A 23,765-nucleotide genomic window follows, 5' to 3' on the forward strand; every position below is an offset into this window, starting at 1 on the left:
CTCAGTAATTTAGAGGTTTTAGCTTTTTAACATAAAGCTGTGATGACTAGAGGAGGGAAGAGAGTGGATGTAAAAGTGTGTATTTTCCCAAACTGGGCTATCAGAGTTCAGCCCAGAGCAGCAGCTAGGCTGTGGGTGACAGTGGGTGTTGGTTACTGCCAGAAAAGAGCTGTGCTGCTGTTTGAGCAATCCACCTGTGCACAACCCATCCATTTACTTTGGAGTCCAACTGCAGTGACCTGTGCCTGTGCAGACCCCGAGCTGAGCTCAGCTCCTCCCTGCTGCAGGAGGGGGAGAGCAGTGACAGGGTGAGGGGGTGACTGGAGCCCAGCACTTGGCCACCCCTATGGAGGGGAGCTGATTAAATGAGCTGAGTGCTGGGCAGTCCCCTGCACTTAGGTGAGCCTTACCACCAGCTCAGGCTGCAGCTGCACCATGCCATGCTGAGTTACACATCCCTGGGGGTAAGAAATGGCTGTTGCTCAGGAAACAGGCTTCAGCCAATAGACCTTTGGGAAGAGTGGCATTCAGGAGGCTTTTCAACATACAAACTGTGACCAGCACATAGAGAACATGGCTCCTTCTGAGATAAAATACCCTTGCAGTGTGCTTAGATATGCCACTCTGGATCAGTGCTCTGAGTATGATGTGGTAGCTGGCACACATGCCACAGCCATGACCAGAGATTCAGTGGACTTCCTCTAGCATTCTGAAGATCATACAGCCAGAGCACTGATGATGTGAAGGCATTAATACCTCACAGTACCAAGCTGTCACATCTTGGTATCTTGATGACAAGATGAGAGACCAGGCCTGACATAGCACTAACAGCATCTAGGGCTGATACACCCAGCTCACAAGGGGACAGAGCCACACGGTTCTACTCAGAGCCACTGAAAGCCATGGGGATGACTGGAGAACCCTCAGCTGGTATTTTAATCCATTCATTAATATTAATATCTGAAATTTTCTCTATTCAACAACAGCCATACTGAGGATATGATTTCAAAAGTACAGAAAGTCACAAACTGCAGAATCACCAGCCTGGCCACACAGCCATAGGCAAGCAGGTGAGACATCATCAGATAGTTCTTGTGCAAAGGAGTAAATAAAATACACGTGAAATATAGGCCAGGGTCTGCTTAACTGACACCAAACACCATGTTTGTAGGGAGGAATGATCCATATGGAATAAAGCATGAAATAAAGAGCAAAAAAATATTCCATCTGTGCTTGAGATTGTCTCATTTCATTTAGTATGGCAGCACTTGACACACCTCCATGTGTTCAGGCTGACAGGCTCTGCCCGGTCCCCTCCCTGCCCTGCTCCTGTCTGTGCCTGTCCACCAGGATGGGCAGGGCAGCCCTAGCTGCTGAGCAGTGCTCAGTCACCTCTGTGGGCAGGGCTCATGTTTCTGTCAGCCCCCAATGCAGGCTGTACCTTATACTATTATTTTCCATTGTACCCAGTCCAATTCCTAGGCTGTACAGAAATACCAAACACCTCCAGGCAAAGAGCCCCTTTCCCAGAGCAGGCACTAATTTCCATGGCACAGGAACACCTACAGTGCCACAATAGGTGCAGCAAGCAGAGCTGCTCCTGGCTGGGCACTGCAGCTTCCTGTCCCAGGGGCTGCTGCTACTGAGGGAAAAGGGTCAGGACTCTCCCTATCCCAGGAAGGATAAAACAACAACAGATAAAAGATTTTCTGCAAAATGTGTCAGAGTGTGGCACAATCAACCAGCCATACTGCAAGAGCTGCTTAGCTTCCAGAGGAGCACGTATTCCAGGGAATGCTCACCATTGCCAAGCAGGGCAGCTCCTCGGCTCCACTCAGCACAGGTTTTGATCTTTGCAATTAAAGCAAGGTTTGAAAAGCAACCATTCATTTCCATATGAAACAACATTCATGTGCTGGCTTTGTAAGATCGAGGACAACTCAGTACATGTTCTTGAAGAGCCCCAAACCAGTGTCTAGAAGAGAAACATTAGGAGATGGAGAATGCAAACCAGCCACCCCACAGCTGCTTTAGCTCCCGCAGCTGGCAGAAGGGAAAACAAACAGAAATTGGCTTTTTTCTTTGTTTGACAACATTTAAGTTTGTAGACAACAGCGTTTGCAACCCAAAGGCAGTACTAATACCAATGCTTTCAACACCGATGCCAGCTCTGCTACTGCTCTGGAATTCTGTGCATTCCCAGCTGCTTTCCCCACTGCCTGTGCAGCTCCAGCCTCCCACTCCCTCACAGAGCAGGCACGTGCTGAGGGCAGGTGCTGGTGAAGGTGCTGGGCCAGGTTCCTCCACGTGCCACAGACAGATGGAGGAGGAGGATTGAATTCTCTCTCCTCCGAGCAATGTCTGCAGAGAGGGTGCCAAGGAGCAGACACAGCCAGGGCTGCTGCACGTAGCTGCCCCAAATTAAGTGCATTACATGTGGGCAAACAGACCTGGCATGTCAAGGCCCACATCTGTGGGCTTGTTTGCATTCCAGCTACTCAGTCCCTGTCTGTCTCAGGCTGGACACTTTGACTTAATTACCTTGTATGTCCTGGTCTTGTTCTGACAGGAGCTCCAGGCAGTATTAACAGAGATAAAAGATCTCAACAACTTACAGAAGGAGGGATGAAGATGCCTTTAGGAAATATTTATCTTTGAGCTACTGGTTTCTATTTGAATAAAATTTGAATAGCTTTCTCTTGACAATGCCAAGTACACTGGATCATACAGAGCTAAAAAATAAACCCAGGAGCATCAAAAGAACTGGGAAAAGGGAAGTTCAAGAATTTCAATAAAATGGCATTTATTTTTCAGCTCTGTGACCCTAAAACAGACACATTCCATGAAGAGCACCTGAACCCAAGCCCTTCCTGGTGAGCTAAAATGGTTGCCATGAAGCCTGTGTTCCTTGCCTGACCACCCTAGAACTTGTGTGTTACAGACTGAAGCTGAACTGGGTCAGCACATCAAACATTTAAGCCCTGCAGCAGTTCTGACCCCAGAGGCAAAGCACTCCCTCTCAGCTCCAGCTCCTTCACCAGTCACTCTGCTTCCAGAGCTTCTCCTCTGCCTCTCATGCAAAGTAGAGGAGTTATGCACTGGCCCCAAAGTAGTGCTTCATTCACACAAATACTTATTTTCTCTGAAAGTGGGCAGAAGCCAGCTGGCCTCTGCCTTGAACTGAACCCACAGGATAGTTTTCAAATTGTCCTGACAGCTTGCTCTTGCTTCCTCTCAAAACTTCCAGCTTCCTTGTCTAATGATGGACAACAGAGATTAAATTTATCCTGTAGAGCTTCTGTCATCTGAGCAGCAGGCACTGAGTCTGAACAAGTTATCTTGGTTGTCTTTTTGGAGCATCTCCCCTCTGTGGGGAGAGACAGGCACCCCAGGGAGGGTTCATCTTCAGCATCTATCTTAGCATGATGAGATAACCAAGCCCCTGGGGTTCCTGTCTCCCCTCACTGCCAGGCAGGAATTTGGGCTAGCTGTGCTAGACTAGACTTGCTGCCTGGCTCCAGGGTGCCAGAACCACTGACATGACTCTGCAGCCACTGCAAACACTTCCTTGCGCCTCGCTGCTCCTCTGCCTACATGTTTCAGGGGAACACAAGCCCTCCCTGCCAATGTGACAGCAGGCACGTGTCCCCACGTGGGCAGAGGGTCACATCCATGGCTTCAGAGGCACAGACCCACCCACTGTGCCCCCACTCAAGCCGTGCCCTCGGCATTTGTTGCCCTTTTGCCTACAGTGTCAGCTGCATATTTTTCAGCACAGATTTTTGAGACTGATTAAAAATAGTGGAGGACTCTCAGGCATTTACCAAACACTGCAGATCTCCATTCAAAATATTTTAATTTGACAGTGATTCTCCTTAGCAAATCTGAGATGCCAGTCAATGAAGATCTTAATCCAGCTAAGTGTGCTCCACTGATACTCCACAGGGCTGGTTTTTTAATCAGTGCCTGTAGTTAAACTCCTCATGTGACATCTAGTACAGCTGCCTCCATTTACCAAACATTCAAAATTTGTCATCACGTTTATTTGGTAAGAACTATTTTCCACAAAACCATTCTGACTGACATTAATTACATTATTCCCTTTTATTGATATCATCTGAGCCCTTATTCCCCCCTCAGAAGTGGCTTAAACAGCTGGGAAGCGGAGGAGGGTCCCCCGCAGGAGAAGGAGAAGCTTTGAAAGCTGCCTTTATGAAGTGCCCCAGGAGGAGGGAAGCAGCCCTGGTGGAAGGTGGAGGAGGCAGAGCTGTGCCTCGTGTTATCCAGACCCACAGCCTGAGGGAGCCTTGCCAGGGGCACGGCCACCTGAGTCCCACTAAATGGGATTCTTCAAACTCCAGAGTGGCATAAGAAGTTCTCAGTTCCTCACCTAAGATGTGGGAACTGATTATTATAATGCAAAACAAATCAACTGAAATTGCTTTCAACCATTTTACTTTTGCTGAAATAGCCAGGAAAGTTCTTACCAAAGGGTGGGGATAGTTACCTGTGGCTGAGGACACCTAAGTCCTCTAGATCCTGTCAGTGCCCTCAGTACTCCAACCATCACTCTCCCATGACCTGTATAACAAGAGAACCTGGTAACTTGGGGAACTAACATCCTTAAGTTTTGGCATAAGGAAACAACAGGAGCAAAGCCCTTCTCAAAGCTCTCAGTGCTCTGTGACAGGTTGTCTTTGTATCATATTTTATAGTTGCAGTTGCTGGCAGCACGAGCAGTAAGTAAGTTGTGAAGTAGCTTCCACTTTAACCTGTCATACAAGTTTCCAGAGGTCACTTGTTTAAACTTCCATAAGACATTTATTTTCTGGTATAAGTGAAATACATTTGCTCTCTTTCTAAACAAGCAGATAGAGTGCTGAATGGCAGGGTGACAAAATGGCAAATGAAACTCTCTGTGACAAGCAATAACTACCACAAGTGACTGACTAAATGAGCTGCTCCTCAGGAATGTCTCTGTAGAGCCATTTAAGAAAACAGGGTCAGAAAGTCCAAATGTCAGGAATGACTCAGAAAGGCAGAGGAGAACTAGGCAAGGCACAAAGAGCATCACAAATCAAATGTGGGAAGAGTTTCTAGGCTAGTACAAGCTGAACAGGCCTTGAAGCTGCAACAGAGACAGGTGGATGGAAGATGGCCATGAGCTGAAGGCTTACAAAGAGGTTATTCCTAAGGCAAGGCTCCTGGGAGCCCAGGGAAATCACTGGGCAAGAAGTTTGGTACAAAAGCACTACCTTTTCCCTGTGGTGCATAATTAAGCTGTGCCACAGGGAGCCCCCACAGCCAAACACAGAGATGATTTAAAAAGAGGTTAAGCAAATGTACATCCTTCAGGGCCATTTAAACACATCCTATCTGGATACAGCCCATCAAGGACCTTAAACACACGTGGGAAGGCATACAAGGGAAAGAGCCAGGCCACACTTGCCTCTATTCCCTGAGCAGTTCCCCAAGTCATAGGTAAAAGTGTTTCTGCTGGCCTGCAGACCTGGCCTTAGGACATTAGTGTAGTAAAAAACACAAAAGGAAAGAAATGTTGACTAATATGAAAATGTTAACAGATACATTCAGTGAGGCACAGCAACATCCTCGTTCAGGTGGAAACTGTTATGGTGCATTTGGCAGGAAGAAATAGTTTTTTAAAGCCATTAAGCAAATGCAGGCCAAAAACTCAAACACCGTGAGCTTGAGCAGCCTGTGGATCTCGGTAGTTTGCAGCGTATGTGAAGGTTTTTATGTGAAAGGGAGGATGAAAGTTTACCCAGGGAAACATGGCTGTTCAGACACTGCCTGGGAGAAAAAGTCCCTAAACACAGGTCACAGGAGTGGGTATGTGCTACATCCTCACTCAAAACATTCAGAAAGACCTTTACAACCAAGAGCTCGAAGGACCTCAAAACCTCCTTAAAGCCAGAGAACTTAAGTCATTCCAAAGCTCTAAATCAGCTTAAAAAGCTTAAACTCATCGAAGGCCCTACAGTGTTTTAATCATTTTAAACCCATCTAAAGCCTTAAAGTGGCTTAAGGAGCTTGAAATACTCCAAGGTTTAAAAGTGGTTTAAGAATCTCTAGCTTTTGGCTAACCCCCTCCTCATACCTCCCCCAGTTGTGGCACTCCAGGGTTAAGGCAGCATCCAAGTGCCACAGTCCCATTCACCCCAAACAGCCCAGATGCAGCTGTAACAGCATCTGGAAATTATCCACATACTCTTCTCCTACTTTCTTTGGTTTCAAAGACTGGAAAGGAGTCTGGGATTGAATTCTCACGTTTGAACAAGACTCTGACCTAGGGCTCTCATATCTACAAAGTTTGTAGCTTCTGGTTCCAGCTTGGCTGTGGATAAAAACCACGTCAGACTGCTTGATTCCCCTCTTCACCTCACCAAGAGCTCTGAAGTCCACAGTCACTGCAGAGGATGAAGCAAACCTGGTTAACATATTTTTGCATTTTCTGATGCCCTGATTTTAAACATAAAACTTGGGAATAGAAACAGCCCAGGATGTTTCTGTGTGGCTGTTCTCACATTTGAGTGATTGCTGTTGCATCTTTTTTACACTACCACTTCTCAGACTCACAAATAGAAACTATATTCTTCAGAAAAATTTATTTAATGCTACATTAACACATTTCTATGTCATTTATGCTTTCCCCACTCTTCTCTTGCTGCTGCTGCAACGTCACCCCTCCTCTCCACACTCCCACCAGCACATCCCCTTGGGACATTTCCCATCCCTTTCCCTCTCTACAGGATAGTTCCCAATTCCATGGCCTCTCCCATGACTTAATTTTGCAATTTTTCCTTTCTACCTCCTTTTTGCTTTCTCTTTCACCATTATTTCTTTGGACAAATGAGAATTATACTTTACAGATCCCTCAGGACAATGCATCCAAACCAGCTCAGCTGCAACTCATATGACACAGGGATTTATTGAGGATAAATGCTGCATCCTTGCTTCTTGCAGAAGGAAAGGAAAAGGAACCATGCAGGTCCCAGAGCTCTCTGCCCACTGACTGACTGTTGCTATGCCCTTCCCCCAAAAGATACAGCAAGTTACAGCTTGAAGGTAAATTAATCTAAATTTGTTTTACAAATAAGGTTAAAGAAAACATTTTAAAGCAGATACAAACTGCATTGCCAGCAAACCTCTCTGAATCATCAAAAGGTCAGCATCTCTTTGGGCTCACAGTGGGCAGGAAGCCAGAAACATTGAGCATGGCTTTCCTTTTCATGTGTGTGCATGATTTAATTTTAATGGAACATACTGAAATTATTTTTATTGCTCCTATCTCCTGTGAAAACATCTCCCTTCGATTAAACTGCCCAAGTCTGTACATCACTGGTAGGTGCTGGCAGACATGCTGGGCCAACAGAGATTGTTTATCATTTCCATGGCATGGCTCAGAGATGGTCTCTCTGCCTCAAAAGACCCATGCACAGTTCAGTATCCATTTCTTTTCCTCACCTCCTCCTGAAAGAGAAACCCGCAGGGTTTTTTGGTGACCCAAAACTTATGATTTCCATCCCCTTTGCCCCTTTCTGGTGACCTCTTTCCCAATGCTCACACAGTGGGTTGGATCCTTTCTTCATTGAACTAAGAATTGCTGTCTTTGAAAATGGGGCAGAGGAAAATCTGAATAACAGATAGAGAAAAATAAAAAACCCCCTTGATAATGTCTCACTGTCAGGCAAAGGAAGCTTCCTAAGCCTTTGTTTTTGGTTAGCATCTGTAAATATAAAAATGAGTCATTTCTTTTGTAGTCCCTACAGAAGGTTCTTCAAGCTATGTACACTTATGAAAAAAAAGCCACAAACCTTTTCCTATTGCAAGTGTCCTGTGCTAGGTAAAGAAGATTGGTTGAGGAAGCAGCAGGTTCCTGGGATCTTCTGAGACCCTGTACTATCATGCTTTTAAATATATCGACTTTATTAATTTGTCTCACATCCACAACATCTGGATGAAGAGACTTAATGGCCCAAACAAAGCTAAGGCCTCCAATCAGAACCACATTCCTGTTTCCAAGACCACTTTGTAAACAAGCCCTCTAACTGTGGAAGACCAAAGCACCTGCTGCTCTTCCTGCAGGACGTGGCTTCTCTAGCCCAAGGAAGACAAGGTCACACATCTCCTGTTCTGCACAGGCTCTCCTTTCAGTTGCCCTGACTCCCTGCACAACCCTCCCATACTGGCCACAGGCTTTTCAGCAGACAAAGCACTGAGGCTTCTCAGTGCAGAGCATGTTCTGGTAGGTCAGGCAGTAATGGGATATTGCCATTCCCAGTACTCCTCTCTTGGCAGCCAGTGCAAATCTTCTCACCACGTAATTAGATAATGTTACTATAACAAGTCTTGACTCCTGGGCACTACAGGTGAGAACCGGGGTGCTAAAAATACTAAGTCGTGACTCCTTAGGAGCCTGTCTTTTCTTAATCTTCTGCTGGAACTATTTCATTTGGTGAGGTGAGGAAAGCTGTGTTAGGCTGCTGCTGAGAGATCCTGGTGTGCCTCTTTGGATTCCCGCATGATGCCCATACACAGCGTTTGTATTTCCATACAAAGTTTGCCACAACTCTGCAGATACTCAACATGCCAAGACTGGACAAGATCACAAGTTCAAAACAACCACAAGCAGTCAAACCCTGCTCTACTGTGCTGTTCAGAGCCACATTACCAGGAAGGCTATAGACACTGGGGCTATAAATAACACTGAGGTCCTGCCCCTGCACAGTGGTCACTACAAATCAGGACAGTTTAGCAGAAGATAACATGCTAATTCCATTCTTGTGTTGATATCCCTAATGGATGCAAGCAATGCTGAACAGGGCACAAGATTCTAAAGTGTGAGTGCCATGGGGGTTTGCTCCATGCCCTGTGTCACCTTGGCTTTGTCCAGCAGACTGCTCTGGATAGGAATTGCTGTGGGTAGGATGGAGAGGGCTGAAGGCAGCTGCTGTTCCCCAGGTGCTGGAGGCTCTACTTGCTCTGCCACCAAGGGACAGCAGAGATTCAGGTGCCCAGTGTGAAGCTGGTGCTCTTTGGAGGGGAAAGCGTGCTGGAAGTGGCTGCGCTAGGGTCCCTCTCCCTGGAAGGAGAAGGGGAAGACATGGGGACCTTGGTGCTGCAGTGACATGTGTGGGACCAGAGCCCGACACCAGGCCCCTGTTCCAGAGGGGTCAGATCTGCTGGGCAGCTGCAAGGGAGAGCAAACTCCTCAGTTTCCCTCTCTGAGGTCCTTCACACCTGACTGACTCCTCTGCTGAAAGGCTGATCAACATCCTTTTGGTACTTGGGGAGACGTATTTCTTGTAGCACCTCCAGCACAGCTGAGCTATCACACTTATCAACTACAAATGCAGAAAGCCTGCATGCACATGATAGGACAGAGAAAGCCACTGTGGTGTGAGGCAGGTCCACCCCACCTCTTTGAGTCCCATTTCTCCACTGCCAAAAGCAGACACAGAGTGGGTGCTCTACATGTGACAACCACACTCATGCCTGGAGTAATACCAGCCAAAGAACAAATATAAAGACTGATATAAGACATAATTTTATTCCACAGTTTCCAGCACATTCTGTAGTTAACAAGGCCAGTGACACAGCATCAATAACAAGTATTCCCCCCTTGAGATCTTTCTTTAACCTGCGTAATGGGACTTCTTTTGTTGCTTTTTTTTTCCTTTAAATAAAAACACTGGAAGCATTAATTAAAAGTAATTGTTGATGGTATCATCCTAAGTGCTTACTGTGTTTCTTATCTGGCCAGCTCATGCCTTGGATTCCAAGAATAAATCACAAAGACAGCAGATACCACATATCACCACAGAAATGAGTTTAGCCTGGGAGAACAAATTAAGCAAAGATAAAATCTAAAGCCCAGATCTCCCTTCGGAAATGATGTCTTGGTCTCACTCCTGTTCAAAGATGCTCTTTGCACTCAAAGCAAAGCAGCAGCAGAGCAAAGCTTTTAAACCTTCTGGTGAACTTGCCCCACCCAAGGGCAACACAGACTCCCCACGGGGGCTCAGGGCAGCAGCACCTGCCCTGTCCCTGCACGGTCCCTCCCCACCCCGCTGGGGCACAGCAGCACTGCAGGGGCAGCGGGGAAGGGGGGAGGCACAGCCCACCCAGCACCCAGGGAGGAGGAGCAGGACTTGTCCCGTGGCCACACAAGGGCCCGGCTGCCATGAACCGCTCTGCAGCAGGAGCAGAGCACAGCAGGCACCAGGCACCACGACTGCTTTGCAGGGAGGCAGGGACTGTGCTGCTCCCCACCGGGGCTGTGTCCCCAGTGCTATGGCAGAGTCTGATGTTCAGATGATTGCAGGGAAGGCAATCACAGCCCCCCTGCAGAGCACCCAGCTCGTGTCAAACAAGTGCTCTGAGAGCAAACTGAAAAACACAACAGAAATGTCAGAGGCCTCTCCTTCCACACCATTCCTCTATCACCATCTACAGCTCCTGCACATGGTTCAGGGATCCTTCATCAGCTCTTTTTTTCCTGGGCTTTATCGGCCATCACAGCTTCTTCAGCCAAGATGAGAGGCAGACTTGAGTGAGTCACAACTAATATCAGACTGATTAACACTTACATGTCAACTGCAGCTTCCAGCTGAATGTGTACAGCAGTAGGGGAAGCTCAGGATGGGGACAAACACTGGGTTCCCCATGACAAAACTCGACACAGATACTTCAGGAATAGTCATGTATCAAGAACCTAGACAAGTATTAGAAAGAGAAAATTAAAATTCGCCCAACATTAAATATCAAGAGGAAAAGTATTACCAGGCTCTTAGCAACCAGCGTTAACACCTGTGGCAGGCAGTGTTGTAACACATATTTCCAAAGGGTACTCTCTAATCTTGCTATTTTTCTGATCAGAGTTCTTAAATGCAAGAACAATCCTACTGCTTTTGCTCCCAGCTGTTCTGGTATGAGCAATCTGGTGAAATTTCCCCAAGCAGGGAAGGGGGAGGCAATTTCACCAGAGGTCCCATTATTTTTTCCTATAACATACTTTTCTTCCTCATTGTCCTAGACTCCCCACAGGCCTTGAAGAAAACAGTTCTTTGTTTTAGTTCTCTAGCAGCAGGCAGCTGGGAAAGGCTCCAGCCCTTTCCATCAACAACTACAACACTTCCCAGAGAGGAGAGCTGCCCTGCAGGAAGCAGTGTGGCAGCTCTGCACCTCAGAAGCATCAAACTCACATCATTCCCGAGACTTCCATTTTCTTCCCAGTATCAGCAGTGAACATTTTGGGGCTGTGGATCAGCTGTTACAGGACACTCCTCCCTCTGCCATTACATGCACTGGCTGCTGCTGCACAAGCTTTGATGTGTCACAGCAGCAAAGGCAAACAGCTCTGGCTCCCACAGACACAGCCCCTGCAGTTGGGCAGAGCAGAGGGAGTTTTTTGGGAACAAGGACACTGTAACAGTTGTTGTGTAGGTGTGGTAAAAGTGGACCAGAGACAGAAGGGGAGGAGGAGGTTGCAGTGTTGTGGGAGCTGTGCCTGCCCTGGGGTACAGACATCACCAGGTTTGGTATTCAATCCCTTCCAAACCAGCAGAGCCCTTCAGCGACCAGCAGGAACAGGGCACCCCCGAACTGAGCAGGCAGCAAGGGGTGAACGACTTCATCACCACGACCAGCGCCAGCTAATCAATTTTGCAGGACACTAAATAAAAAGAAGTTTCTGGAAAACTTCCCTGAAGTACCTTCTTATGCGGAGTGTAAAAGAGAGGTACAGTCTCCAGTACAGTGACAAAAGCCACCCAAGGAGCACTTCAGTGACATGGCACTGAGCTAAACAAGAACATGAGTCACTTTGTGATCCAGGATCAGTCTGGGCTGGCAGACATTTGTGCTTAGCTTACCAGCTGCCCCACATGGCTCCTACATGTTGAGCCAAACACTGGGATTATGAATGGAGCCAATCTACCAGATGCTCTTCAGAGCTACGTGTGTGTGTGTGTGTGTGTGTGTGTGTGTGTGTGTGTGTGTGTGTGTGTGTGTGTGTGTGTGTGTGCAGCCCTGTGAGTAACTGCAGTTCTCATCTAACATCAGATTTTTTTGCACTATTTCAAGATACGGAACAGGCGAGACAGCAACAACTGAGAATTCAAACACAGTGCAGGGGTTGCCACGATGTTGAGGCCTCTTACTGCTCCTACTAGACAGGGGGCAAGAGCTTCTGAACCTCAAGCACTTTCAGAGCCTGCTCAAACCTTATGCAAGATCTGCCCTCACAAGCAGCAGCCAAAAGCTTTCTGTCACTGACATGTACAACCCCAAAGCCATACTTTGGTCCCTCATCTGTCACTTGAAGACTGAGGTATACATTCACATCATTCACTTGTCCTTTCCAATAAACAATCTTTTTTCTGCCTTATGCCATTAAGTTCTGATTCCAGCTGCAACTAAGACCACAGGTAAAGTTTAGAGGTGAGAGAAATCAGATTCGTTTGAAAGCCAGTGTTATGTGCTGCAGCTTTGGTTTTGGTTTTTGTTTAATGGTAACTTCAGAAAACCACATAGACTGGATGATTTCAGTGGCTGTTTATCACAATGGCTAGATAATAGTTTGAGATTTTTAGTAATTCAAAACTGTTCATGTAGGTAAGAGATTCTCAGAGAACTGCAGGGAGATGGGGCCTACAGCTGCCCCACACCCAGCACTGCAGGAGAGTCTCCTCTCTTAGGGAAAAGGATGTTCTGTAGCTCAGGTGTAACAGAAAAGAGCTCAGCAAGTACAAATTCTTTGTGTGCAAAAGTGACGTGGTTTTGTACAACACTAATGTATTACACAATCACATAAATAACTGGTACAGAGTACATCACTCATGATGACAGAGACAACATCACCATCTAGCCTTTCTCAACACCAGACCAGACTCCAGGAGCCATAAATATTCCGGTCTGAAAGGACTGCAGTAGCTTCAACTATTAGTGCCAGCAAATGCACTGCCCTTGTGAAAGCTGTACTTTAATTGCAGATTACCTAACACACAAAATGAAGGATCCTGCTGAATTTTAAAGGCTTGGATATTTTGCAGTCTCCAGCACAAATGCAAGCAGCATCATTAAGAACAGTGCACCGTGGCTTCCTTCCCAGTCTGTCTTCCTCTGGGAATTGGTCTCCTTCAGTGCCATCAAGTAGAGGGTTGCTCCATTGAGGTGCCAATGCCAAGTCTGGAAGTGCTGTGCTGGACAGGGCTGCTGGTAACACATCATGGAGGTGAACAGGCCCAGAGGGGACATGCTGCTTTGCTGCCCTTCCCTCCTCACAGTCTACAAGAGTGGTCCTTGAGTCGCTCCCCCGCTGCCACTGGCCTGTGAGAAACGAGTGGCCTGCAAGCAGTGTCCTGTGCTGTGGCTCTGCCAGCCATCTTGATACACACAGTTGATAAGCACTGAGGTATAATAAAGGAAATGGGATTAAAGCCAACAAAACACTCCTTCCACACTGCTGCAGTGTTTATTCAGCCAGAATTCCTGATGAACTCTATTAATCAATCTCTTTGGCTAATTGGGCATTACTCAGGCCACTGCACAGCATAATGTTCACAGTGACAGAGCAACAGAGGCATTACGGGCTTCAGCTTTTTACAGCAGGTGTTTACATGTAGCAGGTCCTTGTGTAAGGGCTCCTTATAGGATGACAGTCCGTCTGCAAACAAAGCAGCAGCACTTTGGGCTTCTCCAGGGCTGGGAAGTGCTACGTACAGGCACAGTATCGTCATCATCATAAGGAATCAAGGCTGATTAGTGTCACGGGTACAATTAAGCAGGTTGGCTGTGTTACCTCTTTCCCTTTCTCTTGTTTAACTGTGATCCAAACCGCAAGGCACAAGTGATGACAGGAGGAGAGTGAGGGGAGCAGGGTGGGGAAGGGGGTGATGATTAAAAAACAAGGAAGGAATACTCTGAGACACACAGTTACCGTAACAGCAGACAAGCAGACCAGAGGCAGACAACGACAAGCTGACCTGCTGATTTGTTGCCCAGTCCTGGAAACCCCCATGCACCACACCACTACCGGCAGTCCTCCTTCAGTGAAATGCCAAAAGAAACATCAGCACCACGTTGACGATGATGAGGAAGAGCAGGATGACAAAGACCACTACCCGCTGGGTCTCCGGGTTCATGTTGCAGCGGAGGAAAGTGTGAAGCGCACTCCATTTGTGTCTGCTTCGGTCGGGGACCTTTGCCATGGCTTCAGCCCCCAGGAGAAAAAAAAACCAGAAAAGCTTAAGTGCCTGCTGTACAGCCGGGGCACGGATGGGGCAGAGGGCTGTGAACAGAAGCTGCCTGCAGCTCTCAGTGGCAGGAGTCTAAATGCTCGGCACGGCCATGGCCGGTCCCGCACAGCACATGTGCCCAACGCCCCCCGGCTCAGGGGGAGCCGCTCACCGCATCCTTGGGGCTCCGCGAATCCTCTGCCGAGGGAGCCGTCGCCATGGCTCTGGCAGCAGGAAGACACTGAATTCCTTCTGGCAGGACGTGCCGGAGCACCGCAATCCGGCTGCGATATCGGCTTCCCAGAGAGCGGCTCCGCGATTTGCTGGGCGCCGTCTCCAGGATACACGAGGCCTTAGCAACGCCGAGCGCAGCCGTGGGGTGCGCAGGGGAGGCTCTTAAGGAGGGCCAGGGCTGGATTAGGCGGCTGCTTTTTTAAATCCTTCCACCCGCGCTAAGATGTGCCAGCAACAGAGAGCAGCCCTGCCAGAAGCAAATCCCCAGGTCCGGTGGGGCTGGGAATAGCCGGCCGTGGGACAGGGCCGGGCTCGGGCAGGGCACACACGGCTTCCCACACACCTGAGGGAGCAACAAGTGCGGGAAGGTGCAGCCCTGTGACCGGGGGCCCGGGAGAAGCGGCTCCTGTTGGACTCCACCATCCACCTCCTCGCAGGATCCTGGAGCCAGAATGTCTAAAGGACTTGGCTCCCTCTGCCAACACCTCCGTAGGCCTGAGCCACTTAAACCTCAAATCTCTGCAACCAGAAAACCTCTATTCAGCTCTACAGAGCCCTTTTGTGAACTTAACTTTTGCTGCTGGACTGCAAAGTTCACCAAGCATCAATCTGCCTGAGGTACACTCAAAGATGCCCCAGCTAAGCATAGCTCCCACCCATGTCGGATCAGGGACAGGATGAAAAGGCACTCCTCCTTGGAAAGGCAGGGATAGACCTTAGAGAGCTCTTTGACTATAGCCTTTTTTTCCTCTGGCCAGCAAAGCAGAGCCCACCTCTTACTCAACAGCCAGCAGTAATAGCACTCCACAGGAGAGGAAAAGAAGGACCCAGTATTTAAGTTCTTCATTGACAGGAGGTAATTTCACATCTTCCAGTTCTCACGTGCTTACCCCACACATGAAACTGAGAAATCTGAATCCAGCAGTCCAGCACCTGGAGTTAGGGCTAGACAATAGTGCAGATAATGCATGGAGCTGCAGATGCTCCACAGAGGATGCAATTATCCAACAGGATGACTCTGCATTTTACACAGCAGTTTCAAACATGAAAAAAAAAAATCCCCAAACCCAACATGTGTCTATATAGACACACACATTCCTGGGAGAAGGAACCAGAAGTCATGGTTCTCCCCCTAAACACGGTAGCATCCGTCTCTGGGAAGGGCAATGACGGAGCAGCCACACGATGTGGGTATGGAAAGAATGCTCTCAGCTGCTCTCACAATGCAGAGAATACATTAAAAAAAGATGCCTTTTTTCAGGTGTTAGCACATCAATGCTCATAATGTTTCCTGTAGGTATCCTGGAACACAGCAGGTGAGAGATTTAAAAGGGGAAATGTTTAAGAGTACTGGTAGTTTTCTTTGATTTTGGAGTTTTTCCCCAAATTGTGCTGACCTCAGCAGGGGCTATAGAGAAAGGGCTAAGCAGTCAAAACGTCCACTGTCTCCTTATGCTTCTGCACTGTTTCAGATAGCTGTCTTTCTTAGGTATCATAAAATCAAGTCTAGAATTATGCCAGTTTCTGTTTTCTGAATGTAAAGATCCTGCAAATCTCCTTGTCTCTAACTTAAATATGGAACAAGGAGAATAATGTGTAGGACAAGAGCTTGTGCTTTTGGTGCAGCTTCAAGACCTGGTAAAAAAACCTTCACATACGCTGCAAACTACTGGGATCCACAAGCTGCTCAAGCTCACGGTGTTTGAGTTTTTTGCCTGCATTTGCTTAATGGCTTTAAAAAACTATTTCTCCCTGCCAAATGCACCATGGCATAACAGTCCAATCCCTAAGCTTGCAGGCTTCCATTTAATGAATGTTCCTCAGGTCCACAGTTCTCACATCATTGCACTGTTCAACTCCTGGGCATTCTGCAAATCTTGTCTGGCTTTGAAGGGTTTTCATGACTGACTGAGTTTGGACATAAGCCACTGAGCAGTATTTGGGAGGATCTTCAGGAGAAGCTAATCATGGTGAATGGGAAGCATGATCACACTTGCTCTTCTGAAAGCTGCACAACAACTACCGTCTTCTCTGGGCACTTAGTTACACTGAAAAGAAATAAACTCCAGTGATTCAACTAGACAGAGCTACGCTGTTGGTGTCACAGGATACTGAGAAGTTTCTAAAATCCATTGTGATCTCCAATAGTTTCCTAAAATCTTTGCCACTCACGAACATGCTTGAGCATTTGAAGCACAGAAAAGTGAACTTTCTATGTATAAGCACAGAAAGTTTGCCTGAATGTCTATAAAGACATCTGAAAGGGCACTTCTTGACACTACTCTGAGCCTGCCTGAAAGGAGAAATTCAGGGAAAACTCATATTAAGATGAAATTGCAGAAAAAAAAAATAAAAGATACAAAATAGTAATGAAGGTCACATTTACATCTAATTTTGTTGTCTCTAAGAAACAGCCTAAGCCACACCTATGTTCCTTTTCTCTTCTGATGTGCAGACCCAAGTGCCCTCCTGCACTACACTGCCCAGGCACAAATAACATGTTTACCTTGTGTACATCTTGTAGAATCGCACAATTAATGATAAGTTGCAGTCACCCTTCTGACCCCACAGTGAATAGAAACTGGTCTTGACAAGGACAAAAGCTGCAGAGTGACTCTAGCTGTGACCTGGCTTTTGTTTTCACCCCCACGCAGTGAAACCCCTCACAGGTCCTTGGCAGAGACTGTGCACGGGGGAGTTACTTCCATGGTAACTCAAAGTGTTTGCAGTGGGGGGGGCTCTCCAGCTCCTGCTGCACTCTCTAAACACCATGTGGCATCTTTCCATGATGGAAATAAAGCCTCATTCTTATTCCTAACTGATCAGACATGCTTCTGTGGTAGGTGGCATCAGCAAGAGATGAAATAGCTGAAAGTTTTACCTTGTGGTTTGTAATACAGTGGGACTTACTTTGTATAACTATCACTGAGGGAGCATATTTCAAATAATTGTTGCACAATCTCCACTGGAATCTAATTTGCAATTGTGATAATTTCCTTCCAATTCTTCCTCTAAGAGCCATCCTCAGCCAGGACTGCACCAGGGGAATAAAGCTGCCACTCCAACAGAGCAAGTGGTGAGCACAGCACAGCCTCGAAGGCCTGGGCACACACAAAGCCAAGCTGCAGTCCCAGAAGATGGCCAGTGACCAAGCCTTCAGAGAATGAGTTATTCAAGAACTCCCGGTCTAATACTAGATAAAATAAAAACAGAAAGACAAGCCTTCACTTTTCATCAATATGATACTAAATATTGCCCAGTCCTTACTCGTCACTGTGCTTGTATGTGCAGCAAACGGGGCCTAAGCTTTTGAAGACTGGTTTAGTTGTCAGTTTTAGGAGGCCAGGAGTGTACAGACAAACCCACTGCTGGCCAATGAAAAGAGCATTTCAGTACTCTGCAGCTGAATGGGGAACTGAAAGGCACATGTACATGAATGTGAAAAAATAATAACTGTAATAGGAAGCACAGGTGGGTCAGTAGGACAGGCAAATAAATAACTGAGGAGACAAGCAGTGAAGTTCCCATCACGCTGGGAAGCCAAAGAGCCCATTTCCCAGAGTGAGGCCACCAAGGGCAGTCATACAAGGGGATGCCAACAGCACCTTTCCCCTCTCTCAAGAGGGCAAACTTGGAAAGCAAAGCTCCCAGTAGCACACTACCTACCATGCTGGAGCACACTTGAGGACTTCCTATCCTCGACTTATCACAAACAGGGATGTGCTTGCTACAGGTACAAGACACAGCACAGTTCAACTCCTCTTAAAGCCAAGGATGCATTAGTACTGTAGGCACAAATAAACACTGCCCTAAAAACCCCTGGAGGAAAAAAGAACACTCTTGCTGGGTCATTTATCAATACCCTCTCTCCAACAAGGTGAAAAATATATCAAAATATTAACAAGCAACAGAGGCAGAAATGCCAAAACTGAGCCTGGATGGGGCCCATCTGACACACAGACAGGTACCTTCTGCCCCAGCTGTGCTGCCTCACTGCCTGCTCAGGGCAGAGCACATGGACAAACCAGGCAGCAGCTCCGTGCTGTTTGCTGGCTCTGTGCAGAGCTTTGCATACCATGCAAACACAGCACAGAGCACACAAATATGAACTTCTTTACAAGTTTTCCAAAGGTGTTGCTAAATAGGATACCTTCTGAGGCGGCATTACTGTCTGGTTTTGCACCAGTGAAGCCACAGACACAAACATGAACTTCCCTGTCCTCTGCTTGGCATTGCTGGTGTTCAGATGCTGAGCATGAAGAACTACAGAGGAAGAGAGTGTGTTCAGTACTTGCAAAAACCTCCAACAGTTTAACAGCCAGAGTAACAGATTTCACCTGGGTCTGTATGACTGGGGTTTTTTCCCCTTTTAACCATATTTTGACATAAAAATCACCAAATTATTCTTGCTCTTTTCATAAAACAGCTGTTGCAGATCTTCTTGGGGAAGAAGCTTCTATTGATTTTTATTTTTTTAATTAGGTGATAAAAATACTTCTATCTAATAACACCAGGGTGACAAAGCACTTCAAATGCATCTTTCAAAAAAGAATTCAGGCTGAGTGGATGTTCAATGGACAAATTTTTACTCAGTTTTCAGCTCAGCAACTGAAAACAAGAAAGCATGACAATGAAATAGTGAGAGGGGAGAGCATTACTACCTGCAAATCAATCCATGGAAGCTGAGTTTCCTGAATCCCAAATATCCCACTCTCACACTTTATCCAGCATCCAAATGAAGCAACTATCAACCCTGCTGTGCACTGAATTAACTCCCAGTAACAACTGCAGCTACCACCTCCCAAAAGGATATCATTCCTACTGAGCCACGGCCAGAAAACCTCAGAACAAGTACAACTTCTTCAGCTGCATATCATCGTGTATTTCTGCAATGGAGAACAGTCTGTCAGAGACTCACAATTTGCTTTGAATTTTTACAGTGTGTAACACTGTGTTACTAGAGCACAGTTACTCCCACTGCATCTTCTCCTAGCTCGTACTGCATGGTTCAAGCCCACACAGTTTTTACAGCCAGTACTTCCCTGGATGGATTACTCATGTCATCCTGCCAAAACGTTGCAAGCTGTTCTCATGCTGGAGTACTAAGATTCACGAGATAATTATCAATGGAAAGAAAATTGGCCTGACCATTTCCTGGGGCAGTGCAGAGATTAAGGCATGGGCACACTGGGACACTGCAGATTGGCCACCTCTGACTATAATTAATTAAAAGAAAAAACCAAAACCCATAATCTGCTTAGCAACCAGTCTTTTGCTTTCAGACTCTACTAAAGCTAGAAAATCTTCGAAATTCTCCTAAAGCAGGTTTTATTTTCAAGAATAGCAACAATAACTACTAACATGTTTGAAGCATCTGGGAATTATTCTCCTGGCCTGGAGCTCCGGGGCCAGAGGAAGGTGTTGCTGCCGCGAGCCACCTGCCGACACAACACATCCCACGCGCTCCTGTGAGCCGAGGCCAGGGAGCTTCCAGCATCACACACACGGCACCACACATTTCCCATGGGCTGGGCTAGGGCTGGGCCTGCTCTGGGGGTTGACTGAAGGTGGAAAATTCTCTCTCAGTGTTGAGTGACAGATGACAGGGGAGCGGTACAGGCAGGAATGGCCTAGGCAACAAAACAAAGCATGTTATGATAGATGTGGCAGAGCAAGGGACAAGCAGAGAGCAGCAAAGACAGGCAGGCACGGTCCATGCAATGGCCTAGGAAAATGTATCTTTTCAGTACAAGACTGGACGCAGGCAGAACAAAAAATGCTTAATAATGATGCTCTGAATTAAAGATAGGCTGAACAGGATTTACAGGAAGACAGATGGATAGGAAAGGAAATTCCGCGTCTTGGAGACCCAGCAAGATTAACACAGCCTGAATGCAATGGCTGGGAAGGGGTCAGAATAGATGATGCTCTGGTTACAGGGCTGAGGAACAGACAGAAGGAACAGAGGCTGGCAATGACATCCTTAGTGACTGAGACAGGAGGTGTTCAGGGTCCTAAAAATTATTTTAATGCTTTTTCTGTTTGGGATATCCTGTTTTTGAGTTGAAAATTTGACAGTAATGGATAACACAGAATGGATAACATGGATAACAAGGAATGGTCATGTGGGCTGGAGCAGAGATATAAAGGAGAATCAGAGGTATAGAAATACTGTGAGAAAAGTCAGGGAAAGAAGAGAGGGAACAGGCATGGGTAGAGTTATGGGGCCTGAAGCAGGTGAGGTCAGAGGAAGCTGCAATGAAGCCAGTGAAAACAGATAAAGTGGGTGAGAAGAAGGGGATGCATAACAATAGTACAAGGTGAGGGATGAGGTGAAATGTGGTGACAAACATGGGATAGAGGAAGATGCCTAATGTATGAAGCTGAAAAAACATTAACAGATAAACCCTTTAAGAGTTTGTACAAGAGGTGACTGGAGATGGAACAGGGGCAAGCTTTGTTTTTTGGTTGTTTCTAGACCATAAGTCTCCTTTATTTCTGACTATACAGAAGTTTGCAAGAAAGCCATGTAGTTTTGGGCTGTCTCAGATATTCTGTTGAGCCCATACATTATAAAATATGAGTACAGGATTCCTTTAGATGTCATCTGCAAAATAATGTGTTATGACACTTCTCTGACTACTCAGCGTCCTCACCTCTTACAGAATATACCAGCCTTGTGGAGGCAGAAAACAGGAAAGCTGCTTCCAAGCAAGAGTTCTTCCAGGCTGGCTTGTAGTAAGGTTAATTTGGGAGTGCTCCTTCGTTGTCTCCTGATGCAACGAAGGGAGCCACAGGAGGGCTAGGGAGAACAACAGTCTCCATGGAGTATGAGAATGAGAAAAGCCATAGGAGGGTAAAAGACACACATAAGCTGTGTATAAGAAACAGGCTAAACATTTCTATGTCCTACGTGACAGAAAAGCAGGGCAGAAATTTTACAGGGTCAAGCAGCCTCCTGAGGCCACGTTTTCCCTGATACCTCTATTTTATCCAGCAGGCTGGAAAAATGCAGAAGAGCAATACACCTTCCAGAATGGATTTTGATGGGCTGTCCTCCAAAAGCTGCCCCATCAACCAAGAAATTAGTAACAATTTAAGCTACAGCTCAGAAGCAAACTTGTAAGTGGCTGTTGAGATGATCAGGAAGGCAAGGATGAGAAACTGATAGTCCCGACAGCAAAGGAACAAGGTGCCCCACTGCTTTACTAACAAAGCATCCATTAGGGACAGAGGAATGTGGAAAAAACAGGACATTTGGTCCATAGTGGGTAGCTTATACATCCTGCTTTCATTTCATAAAACCTGTTGACACGAAGACTTGCCAGTGGCAAGTCAGTGGAACAGACAGAAGCAGGATCATTTTAAAGATCGTAGATAAAACCAGTTAGAAGTAGGACTGGAAAAAAAAATAACTCCCATCAACACCTTCCTAGGTCACTTCAAGAAAGAAGCTGAACCTGATGTTCAAGTGCTGCAGAGCAGCTCCACTCCTGTCCTCTGAGGCCCTAATCACTGCCCAGCTCCACGCAGAGCCCCTGACAAGTGCATGGCACGTGGAGGTGTGCCAGGCACGGGGACCGGGGACAAAGGCTGCTCTGGTCCCCTGCCCATGGAGCTCCTGTGGGTTCCCGTGGGGAGTGGGCTTAATGCAAGCAACATTTCCTCATTCTGCTGCAAGGAGCAGGGCATGCCTGCCCTGCCTGGAACAGGGGCTCTCCCAGGGCAAGCCGAGGGCACCGAGGGCTGGCCCCAAGGGCCCCAGAGGGAGGGAGAGTCTTTTCATGAGCCTCAGGAGAAGCAGGGTTGGCTCTTCAGCAGCTTCATCGTTCTTCTTGATCTGTCTTCCCTCTGCAGCTCCCACAGTCATGCTGCTCTTATCAGAGTGATAAAACTGCAAGGAATATGACAGTGCCTTCACTGTATTAAGCCACGGATGAACTTGATGGTAACTCTGCCCCCAGTTTACCAAGTGTAGGACAAGGGGCCTTGGTCACAGGACAGGGCTGAAGCTGACAGGGAAGATCTTTTGAGGATTAACAATGCTTTCTGAAGGGCCAGAAGAGTCAGGAGCGATTTTATTTTTCCACCCCAGGGGTGAAATGTCTTCTGAGGATTAGGGAAAAAAGAAAACTTTGCAGAGAGGAGCTGCCCTAAATCATGGTTTGGAGAGAGAAGAACAAATCCAAAAATGTTCTGATATCAAAACCATGCTGAGAGGAACCTGAAGTACAAGTATGGTATAAACCCAGATATATTCACTCCTCTCTCTCTGTGCAAACATTTAAATCTGGAATAACCTCTAAACTAACATTTACCCAGCATTCCTATTCTGTCACATTCCTTCTTTATCCCCTTCTCTCAGTAAATCTTCATACTGCAATATCCACTTTGTTATTGTGCTGTTATCCATCACAGGTGTTTCTTGAACTGGCAAACTGGGGCATGGACATCCCAAAACCTATTTTTAAAATAAAGATTTTGGCAGAAGTAAATTGTAACATCAAGATTCTGCAAAATAGACTTGTCTTTGCACATCATCAGGTTCCCATTTCGAGCAGGGATAACTGCAGTTTAATTTATGCAACGCTTCTGAAGTAAAATCTTCATGGGAGTGCAAATATTGCAAATAGTGCTTCCAGTGCTCTTCCTCCCACAAAACAGAGGCAGAGAGTTAGGTACCAAACCAAGGATCCCTGAAAGTCAAACAAGGAGCTTCTGAGGACAGGGTAAGTTCCTTCTTTACATTAGAGAGAGGGCAGGTTTGAAAGGCTCCCACTTTACACGTGAATGGTGAAATCACTGACCTTCACCTGCACATTTCCTTGGATGTCCTTGCACAGAACCTGATGAGGTGCATGTGAGAGCCCTGAGGACCTTGGAGGGTTAGTGCCTGCCTGCCACACTATCTCAAGTGCCCCAGAGCAAGGATTTGAAGGTCTTCGTGACGCCATGGTAGATGGCTCTCATGTGCTACAAGTGACAGGCAGGAAGCCAAGACCTTCTGGAATGTAACCCTTATCCCTACAGGATACAATGCCACTACTAGGGGTTAAAAGAGCCCTTTTACTGGGATGCCAAAGTACTGAAAGTCGGTTGCAACCTTCACCTTAAAAGAGACAACCACTTCTTGTGAGCAGCATCAGTAAACACACTATGTTTCCTTCAAGCAGTGGGAAGCATCAGGCAGAGTTCTGGAAACCCATGGATACACTGGATAAAATACAGGCAGGCTTTGAGATGACTTGGCACAAGTAACTTCAGAAGTTAAAA

The 23,765-nt window shown here is 46.8% G+C and overlaps 1 protein-coding gene across 4 annotated transcripts in view; it reads right to left on the reverse strand.

Moving 5' to 3' along the window:
- ARHGEF4 (Rho guanine nucleotide exchange factor 4) overlaps window positions 1-23,765 on the reverse strand; it is a 220,795-nt gene that overhangs the window by 19,243 nt on the left and 177,787 nt on the right. Inside the window, exon 1 of one of the 4 annotated variants that reach the window (XM_051781537.1) lies at window positions 14,007-14,247. The exons of 2 other annotated variants lie outside the window; for them this stretch is intronic. The gene's annotated coding sequence lies outside the window, so the exon portion shown is untranslated. Of the gene's footprint in view, window positions 1-13,018; window positions 13,043-14,006; window positions 14,248-23,765 lie in introns of those variants that run through there. One more of the 4 variants, XM_051781538.1, reaches the window with a different exon arrangement.

Source organism: Manacus candei, unplaced genomic scaffold (assembly GCF_025592945.1).
Source record: "Manacus candei isolate 608988 ecotype Guabito, Panama unplaced genomic scaffold, ASM2559294v1 h1tg000015l, whole genome shotgun sequence".
Lineage (NCBI taxonomy): Eukaryota > Metazoa > Chordata > Aves > Passeriformes > Pipridae > Manacus > Manacus candei.